This window comes from Pollachius pollachius, assembly GCF_949987615.1.
Source record: "Pollachius pollachius genome assembly, chromosome: 15".
NCBI lineage: Eukaryota > Metazoa > Chordata > Actinopteri > Gadiformes > Gadidae > Pollachius > Pollachius pollachius.
In genome coordinates this window covers 2,120,162-2,129,310 of record NC_136948.1, presented here as the reverse complement: position 1 = coordinate 2,129,310, position 9,149 = coordinate 2,120,162, and the positions used below count along the sequence as shown (strand labels likewise).

Genomic DNA, 9,149 nt, shown 5'->3' with positions numbered 1-9,149 from the left:
TAGTCTTTCTCCTCCCCCATAGAGAGGCAGTTAAGGGTGCCAGCGAGTTCCATAGAGGGCCAGAGAGATATAAACATGGTGGAGGTTAGCAGGACACCGACGGCCTAAGAGCACCGCTAGAGGGCGCCACTGGGTGGAACCTGAATTTAATAGCGCTGGTTGCGGGAGATTAGTGACTGGTGATAGAAGAGAGAAAGCTATTTGTAGAGGCTAGCAGCGACAAAGAGAGAAATGAGGCAACTCAAATCAGTGTCAACGGAAATAGACCCATTGCTAAACCTCCCTCTTGTACATCCATCCATCAGCAGCATTAACAAAGGCCATTATGTACCTCAACAGAGCGTAGTCTGAACGATGTGCTCTCAACTAGATGGCTAAGAGACTGCTTTCCTAAAGCTATGGCAAGCAACTGTATCCGCCCATTACATGGTCATGAAGGAATAGGAAATTATGAAATTCAAAAGAGATAGTTCCCGTAGAGACTGAACGATTAGGATATTCAAAGTTAAGTCTCTTGTAACAATAGGATACATACTGCCATACATTTCTCATGGATTGACATTTTTATGCTCATTTAATCATATATCTTATACTCCAAGTACATCATAATCCAGAAATAAGAAAAGTAAACAGTGGGAGGGGTAGGAAGGTTAGGAGGGTTAAGGTAGAGTGGAGGTTAAGGTGAGGGTAGAGGGGAGGTTAAGGTGAGGGTAGAGGGGAGGTTAAGGTGAGGGTAGAGGGGAGGTTAAGGTAGAGGGGAGGTTAAGGTAGAGGGGAGTTTAGGGTGAAGGGAGAAGTGAGGGGGGGAGGTTGAGGTTAGAGAAAATTGTTTAATGGTAATAAAAAGCCACACAGACAGAATTTTATCAGAATTTATTTTCTAAACACTTATTATACATTTTATGTGTATGTGAGTGTTTGCCCATTGAAACATTTTGGCAAAGCGTTAGAGCGGTTCATCGTAAACCAGCCAGGACTCAACCATCTCTCCCTAACTCTGTCCCTAACACTGAACCCTAACTCCTTGAAGGACAAGGAACACTCCCACTGTGGGAAGGCAGGAACCCTTGGTGGAAGACGTTAGCATCCTAACGTGCAACAGATGGTGACAAAGTCACGTTGTGTGAGTGTAGGAGATGAATCCACAGGCCAGCGATGATAAGCTGTGATGAGGGATGATGTTGGTCACTGAAATGTTGCCAGAGAAAGAAATGCAGTGTCACGTTAAACAGGTTATTAGAACTGTAGTTAATTAACACAATATCCTAGGTCATGTAATCTTCAGCAGAGCACTACTGACCTGAAGGGCTTCAGCTGTTTAGAGATGCAGGTGTGAAACAGCTCAGGTGTGTCCTTCCCAGACTGAACACAGCACTTCAACCGCTCCTTGCAAAAATAGATGACATGGATCACTGTCACTATGCAAAATGAGACAACATTCAGTTATTTAGCAGACCCCCTTATCCAAAGAGACTTGTAATGACATGCATTCTGATGCATGTCATTACATGTATTCTTACTTGGGGTCGGAACCCAGTACCATCTGATGGAGAGCCCAACGCCCCATCCTGCCCAGTATCAGTACCATCAGTAGCAGATTCCCCTTCAGGATGCACAGCTCCAGCTCTCTCTCTCCTCCGTGGTCATCCCTGTAGAGTTTGGTGTCACTCGCCCCACCAGCAGGGAGGTCCTCCAGCCATCAGCCCCCCTCCTCGTGGAAGTCTGGGCGTAACAAACAGCGGTAGTTTGGCCTCAATGTCTGGCAACCGTCACAGTGTTAGTTTTTCTGCTCTGGTAACATGCATCAGCAGTTGGCTGGTAATAGCAGTGGTTTGATGGTCTGGTATCAGTGGTACTTTGATGGTCTGGTAACAGAGCACTGGTATGGGCGGTCTGGTATCAGTGGTAGTTTGATGGTCTGGTAACAGAGCTATGGGCGGTCTGGCATCAGTGGTAGTTTGATGGTCTGGTAACATAGCAGTGGTTTGTGGGGTCTGTATCAGTGGTTGTTTGATGGTCTGGTAACAGCAGTGGTTTGTGGGGTCTGTATCAGTGGTTGTTTGATGGTCTGGTAACAGAGCTATGGGCGGTCTGGTATCAGTGGTAGTTCACTGGAATGTCTGGGAGTAAACTACACAGTTTATGCCAACTTACGAGTAATACTTGGCAGGTAGCCTCATGCTGTTCCTCCAGATGCATGGCTCCTCCTTCAGGTCTCAGGGTTCCTGGTCTGGTGAACACCACTAGCTGGACCATGGGTGGGTGGGCTTCATTCTTTGGAAGTCATTCTGAACTGTAGTGCTGGATGGAGTGCAAAAGATGAATAGAGATTTATTTTCCTATTTGAAACCTGCCCCAACATAGATACTCTGGAAATCATTGTGTAGGACCAACCATCTTCAGTTATTTGTAACTCAGGAATCTAAAAGTGTGAATTCAAGAGTGCACTTCTGGTTGTGACGAGATTATGAGAATTCAATGTTGACCAACATCTGTCATTTACCTTCCAAAGACCTTACGTAGTCCAATTGTTGTCCTCCAAGGGGATCCTGGTGGGTCCTCTGCAGCCTTCACATCTAGAAGAGAAATGACTAAGAGGCTAAATAAAAATATATACCCAGGGAATGTTCCCAAAATAATTTTGGTCGAAAGGATGGCTGAAGAGACAGATGTAGGAGAGGTTAAGTGGCTCGTTTAGCAGTAGTAGTACTCTATATTGCATTGAGGTGAGTGTGATAATCACCTCAGAGACGGGTGTCTTTACCCCACGAGGGATATCCTTCCCAGCAGGTCCTCCAGCACTGCTCCCCATTAGCTGCCCTCCACCACGGGTCCTATTCTGGACAACAGGTGGTTTCACCTCAATGTCTGGTAACAAACCGGTGGTTTCACCTCAATGTCTGGTAACAAACCGGTGGTTTCACCTCAATGTCTGGTAACAAACCGGTGGTTTCACCTCAATGTCTGGTAACAAACCGGTGGTTTCACCTCAATGTCTGGTAACAACAGTGGTAGCTCGGTCTAACATCTGGTAAGAAACACCGTTGCACTTGTAAAGCGGTAACAAATATCCAACTTTAACTTTACATTTCAACTTATTGAGTAATGTATAAACTATAGTGGCAGAAGCAGCAATAGGGGCAAAAATAGCTAACTACTCAGATGACCCAAGATATTACCTCATATCACATATCACAATTTCACAGAATGAAAATCAGAACTACCACTAAGAAAAAACAAAAAACTAAGAACTAAAATAATCTCTGGCCTTAGGCGTTTCAGAACAGCTTGGTGATCAGCCTCGGTTGGTGCCCCATGCCTTGCCCAGGAGATCCTGTGAAGTCAGACAGCATCTTTATGAACACGATCACAGCCGTCTTGTTTCATACAGGATGTACATGTGATTCAATCTCGGAAGACAATGTGCTATAACTAAATAGCTGTGCTATAACTTCCTAGCTTTATTTATTAACTAGAGACATACAGGTTGGCCGACTTAAGAAAGGCGAACTTCCACACACTGAAGGTACTGAACCAATCCTAATCAAGCATATTCTCCAATAGAAATCCTTGTAACTCAATTATCATTATTGAAATGGATGCAACATTGACACATCAGAGCAAATATATTCCATAGTATCACAACAGCAAGTTAAATGACACAATCAAATGCCACTTACACTGGTGAGCCTGGCTCACCGCTCCGTCCTCCACATCTACAGCCTTCCCGACCACCCTGCAGAGTTCACTTTGGGAAGGTCATAATGTTAAAGATGGGTAAATACGGCGGCATCAATGTGAAACCGTCCATATCAAAAGCTCACCTGTGCGGTCGGATCAACATCTTGTGCATCATACAGGTTCAAGAAAGCAAGTACTGGAGTTGCGCCCGCCCCCACTGTTGACACAACATTCATCACTTTAAAAACAAGACATCACAACGCCAATATAACATCACACTCTGGGATCACATGGTAACAACCACCAGATACGGGAGGTGATGCAGCAACTTTTAATTGCTACTCTTATGCTACAATTACCATATTTGACCAGCTGTACCATTTGATTTATGCAAATGACAACATTGAACAATTCCTTTTACTTCTGAAGTCTAGAAGAGACTGCATCAACTACAAAAAGTTATTCAGCCCAAGCCCTGAAACTGAAAGTGCCCTTACCTAACCTTTATGGACTTCTTAGACCAGTGGTGACAGCAGGGAGGTGTGGAGGCAGACACCTTGGGACACAAACTACAGCTACAAGTTCAGCTCTGTACAGTTTAGTCCATATTACTGTATAAGCATGTAGGACATGGTTCCATGATTTTAGCTGTTGATTAATTTCAGAAGGTTACCTAACTATTTGCCCACAAAAGTATAGTAAAAAAGTAATTCCTTGCAATTTAACTGAAACTCACAGCCCAGATATTTACCTCACTAGCAGTATCAATAGTTCATTTAATAGTAAAATGATACTTGGCCACATTCAGCTGCTGGGATGATCGTACTCCGTAGTATGAAAATGCCAAATTGTCTCCGATCTTATTCGCGACTCCAAAACGTGCGCGCAAGAATGCAGTTCGGTACGCAGTGAGAGTCAGTTGACTTAAGTACAGCGCAGTTATCCAAGCCGTAGGTAAAATTTAGCGATAAACGCAATTCAGCAACTAATGTTACGTTTTAGAATTATGCCCTACCTAAAGCACAAGACAAATATGCCAGATGGTTACAGATAGAAATCGGGTACTGCCAGAGGACCCAATAGTGTAAACACATTAGTGATGAGGTTACGCAAATGCCAATCCTGATCGTACTGCCAGATGACCCAATGGGTTACCCTCGTTAGTGATGAGATTACGCAAATGCCAATCCTGATCGTACTGCCAGATGACCCAATAGTGTAAACTCATTAGTGATGAGGTAATGCAAATGCAAATTCTGCTCATAATACCAGTTTCCCTGATCAGGTGACTCAACATCCAGCCAACTACAGATTTTGGTGCTAGAATGTTTTATGAAATCAATGCCAATCATAATGAAACCAAATAAAGCGCCCATATTGGCCTCTTATGTTCTGCACTACACCTCTTGCTCAAAGGATACAGCAAGCTCATACACCGCACTGCAGCATTAGAGGGTCACAAACTGGACACATCTAAGACCTCTGCAGAAAGCTCAACACCTTCCAACTGGAATACCAATATTCCAGTACAAACCAAACCAGCAATAAGTAACGTAACCAGCACCTCACCTTGAGCTGAACGAGGATGAAGATCTTGGGGTCCATCGTCTCATTTCACAATACAGCCAACAGACTTACCTTGAGTCGATCTAGTAGTTTGTTGCTGTTGGTTTATGTACAGAACTAATAATTTTAACTACACAGTTCCCACGTCTAACAACTCGACTAACAATAAACAAGGCTTAGAACTGTACAATAAACTTATAACCATCATGTCTTGTAACCACATTTAACCTGAATATCTTTAACTGACATCCCTCATCTCAGACCACTTTTGTAAATTATCTAGATATGTACAGGTATAAAGTGTATTTAGGGGAACAACGTACTAAAATAAACCATTAATCTTCCCTCCCCTTGACAGAGCTACAGACATGACATGCTCTTACACCTTTTGTCCACTTCCTTGCTACTCTCCAAACGTTGCATTCACATTGCATGATTGTTGCCTTACTGATCTGGGTGTGGTCTTGGTGACCAGAGATGCATGGTAGGATAATATGCCGTCTGAAGACCACAGTTCTGTAGATGTACCCCCTCAGAAGAAACCAAGTGTTCAAAGGCTGTCGTAACATCAGTTACACAAACTGGAACATCCTTCAGGACCGTGAGAGGGACTCCCCAAAGAGAGACACCAAGGGTAGGATGGGGGGGCTCCAACGGTTAGTGAGTAGAATACAACCTAGCTGCTACTTGAGAACCATGGAGCAAATTTCAATGTTCCTCTTCATAGATCTTGAAGCCCCAGTGAGGGTTTCTTTACCTCCTCCTCTGAAGAATAGCATAACTGCAGCTTGAAGAGGACCATGGTTGGGATGTTTCCAAGGTTGGTTTCTGAATCAAGTGGACCTGTAAATTATAACTCGGCCTGAGAAAGGCTTTCATCTCAGCACAAAAGTCTTGATCCACAGGGCCCGCCAGCCATCATCCTCCGGGGTTCAGAAGGGCAGCCACGTCGTGGACTCTCATGCTTAAGTAACTATTTCCAAAGATCTTTTGGTACATTTCCAAACTTCTGTCCATCCGGAGGCCATCATCCATTGTTTCAGGCATCCATTGCTCCTTCCCATTGTAGACCTTGTTTGCTGTGACGATCTGAACCTGTTGGCATTAATCAGCCTGTACCACTCACTTTGTTTCCGTGGTGATTTGGTCGGGCTGAACTCATGCAGAAACGTAGCTGAAAAGTCAAAACATATAATAGGCCTCCACCTAAAGCAATAGTTTAAATCTTGAGGGGACTAGAACCCTGACCACTCACAAAGAACCATTTGCCAGGTTAAAAGCTGACCACTCACACGAAGAACCATTTGCCAGGTTAAAAGCTGACCACTCACACACAAAGAACCATTTGCCAGGTTAAAAGCTGACCACTCACACACAAAGAACCATTTGCCAGGTTAAAAGCTGACCACACAAAGAACCATTTGCCAGGTTAAAAGCTGACCACTCACACGAAGAACCATTTGCCAGGTTAAAAGCTGACCACTCACACAAAGAACCATTTGCCAGGTTAAAAGCTGACCACGCGCACATGAACCATTTGCCAGGTTAAAATGACACATGAACCCCATGCATGGTCAAACTCTGACCAGGCGCACACGTGTGAAAGAAATACAAATTAAAGACTTTATTAACAAGTAGTATAAACAAACTTTTACTTACATTTAGGACATTTGGCATTTAACACAGTTCAGGTTAGGTGTCCTTCTCAAGGAAATCTCTGCACTACACTAGGAGCAGCCGTAAATCCAACTAGCAACCTTCCGGTTACAAGCCAACCCGCACTACCTCCTGAGCCAAGCCGTACCCATCATCATACTCATGGTTAAACATTGTTCAGTACTGTCCTCAGTGATGTTCACATACAAATGGTGCCGCTTAATGAGCGCGAGGACAGGGACAGGATTGGATGGAAGGGGTGAGGTAGGTGGTCTGTTGAGAAGGACCACCCAGTGGAGGGGTGGTGAGTCTTCAACAGCAGGATCCTCTTCATCCCATCTGAGCAGCAGGCCGATGAGCCCTCTGCTGGCTCAGATGCAAGTCTTTCTCAGGCTGTACTGCAGAGTAATGGGCCAGGCCAGCTGGGCCTGGAAGATGGGTCCCCTCAAATCAGAAACCGACCTGGAAAGATCCCAACAAGGACCCACTCCGAGCTGCAATAGTGCTCTACTCCAGCTGTGGAGGTAGAGAAACCATCGCTACGGCTTCAAGATGTATGGAGGGGAACGTTGAAATGTGCTCCATGGTTCTCAGGTGCAGGAACCAGGTTGTGTTCTAGTTGCTGAGAGGAGGAGCCCTCCCATCTTGCCCCATGAGTTTCTCCTCAGGGGAGTCCCATCACCATCTTGATAGACATTCCCCTTCACGTAACTGACGTTACGACGGCCTCTTAAACACTTGGTTTCCCCTGAGAGGGCACGTCTACAGAACTGTAGACTTCAGACAGCACAGTACCCTAGCATGCATCTCTGATCGCTCAGACCAGACCCCCATCAGTAAGACAACACACACGTAAAGTGATGCAAGGTTCAGGAAAGTAGTGGCGAAGTGGGCAGAAGAAAATCTGAACACAACCCCGGAGTATGTTATAGCTTTACCCATAGAAATCCAACTAGTCGTACACCATTCACTTAGAACCTATACTGCACTACTTTTAACTACATCAATCTTCACGTATCAACCCTGATCAACCAGACCAAACAGGAGGCCAAAATGATTCCCAAAAAGGAAAAATCTGGACTTACAGTTCGCAGTTTCTTCTTCATGGTTCAATTGGGATACTCACAGAATCCGTTTCTTCTTGACCTGTGAAGGAGTGCAACGAGCTGATCAGTTTCAGAGTATAAATTAACGACTGAACACAGTGGCAACATTGCTTCATGTTCACTGTTCATTTAAACTATTCAATCGTTCCTCTTTGGCAACCATCTAATCCCGCATTTCTAGGGTCACCTACTCAAGTAAAAAAAACAGTTCGTCATAAAGCTTTTGATATTTTCAATCAACTTTTTTACCATGGAAGTCAGTGAGCTTCAATCTTCAAACTTATTTTAGTCAAACGTAGAAATGTCCTTAAAACCAATATTTTTTTGACTTAACTAACCCTTAAACAAAAATCCCAAAACAACCACTGATGCAACCATTAAGGGTTCAATTAATACATGACTGGACCAACGCATTGACACTAAACCTCTTAAATCAGCCGCACAACCAACATGAGGACCAACATCCACTCACACCACCCGAATAGTCCAATATCCTCGAGGAAACACTAATTTAAAACGGTTCACCTCCAATTACATCCAAAATTAACATTATTAAACAAGTCGGCTTCGTGGATAATAAACTACTCACAGCTGCTCCAGATCTTGTGGTCCGTTTTACTTCGAAAAGTGTTTGTGACCTCGCGGTTCACCTGGAGAACAGAAGAACAGATCCATCATCGGTCAGTCATAACCGGTAACCGGAAGATTCCCACCACATTATGGTTCAAGGTCTTAACCATTATTAAGATTACCGTGTATCGATCTAATAGACATTAGACTGATAACGGTTGGGGAAACCAACATATAAATCATTGATTACTGAACGAGACTCAGCACCAGATCGATTAAAGGAAACAGAGCGAGCCACCACAGGTGAGCTAATTTAACACGAAGCGGGCCCTGATTTAATTAGTGCATCATCCAATGAAAATGAGAATCATGTAAAAAAAGCTAGATATATTCTATCCCATTTAACTTCAAAGATTGCGCTTCAACAATCCTCATTTGACTTCCATGTGAATAGCTTATAAGTGACTTATTTTTTCACATTCAATTCAGTTCTGTCGCTCTACCGTCTATCTAGACAGACAGAGGCATTGTACGCCGTCATTTTCCCGCCTACTTTAACACTCTTATGAT

The 9,149-nt window shown here is 43.9% G+C and overlaps 1 long non-coding RNA gene across 1 annotated transcript; it reads right to left on the bottom strand.

Annotated features, from left to right (window-relative positions):
- Positions 1-1,602: 1,602 nt before the first annotated feature.
- LOC307087167 lies at positions 1,603-3,328 on the bottom strand. Its single transcript, XR_013812483.1, has 4 exons — positions 2,744-3,328; positions 2,504-2,576; positions 2,155-2,301; positions 1,603-1,722 (listed from the first exon to the last, which is right to left on the bottom strand). It is a non-coding gene; the product is annotated as an uncharacterized lncRNA (long non-coding RNA).
- Positions 3,329-9,149: the final 5,821 nt, after the last annotated feature.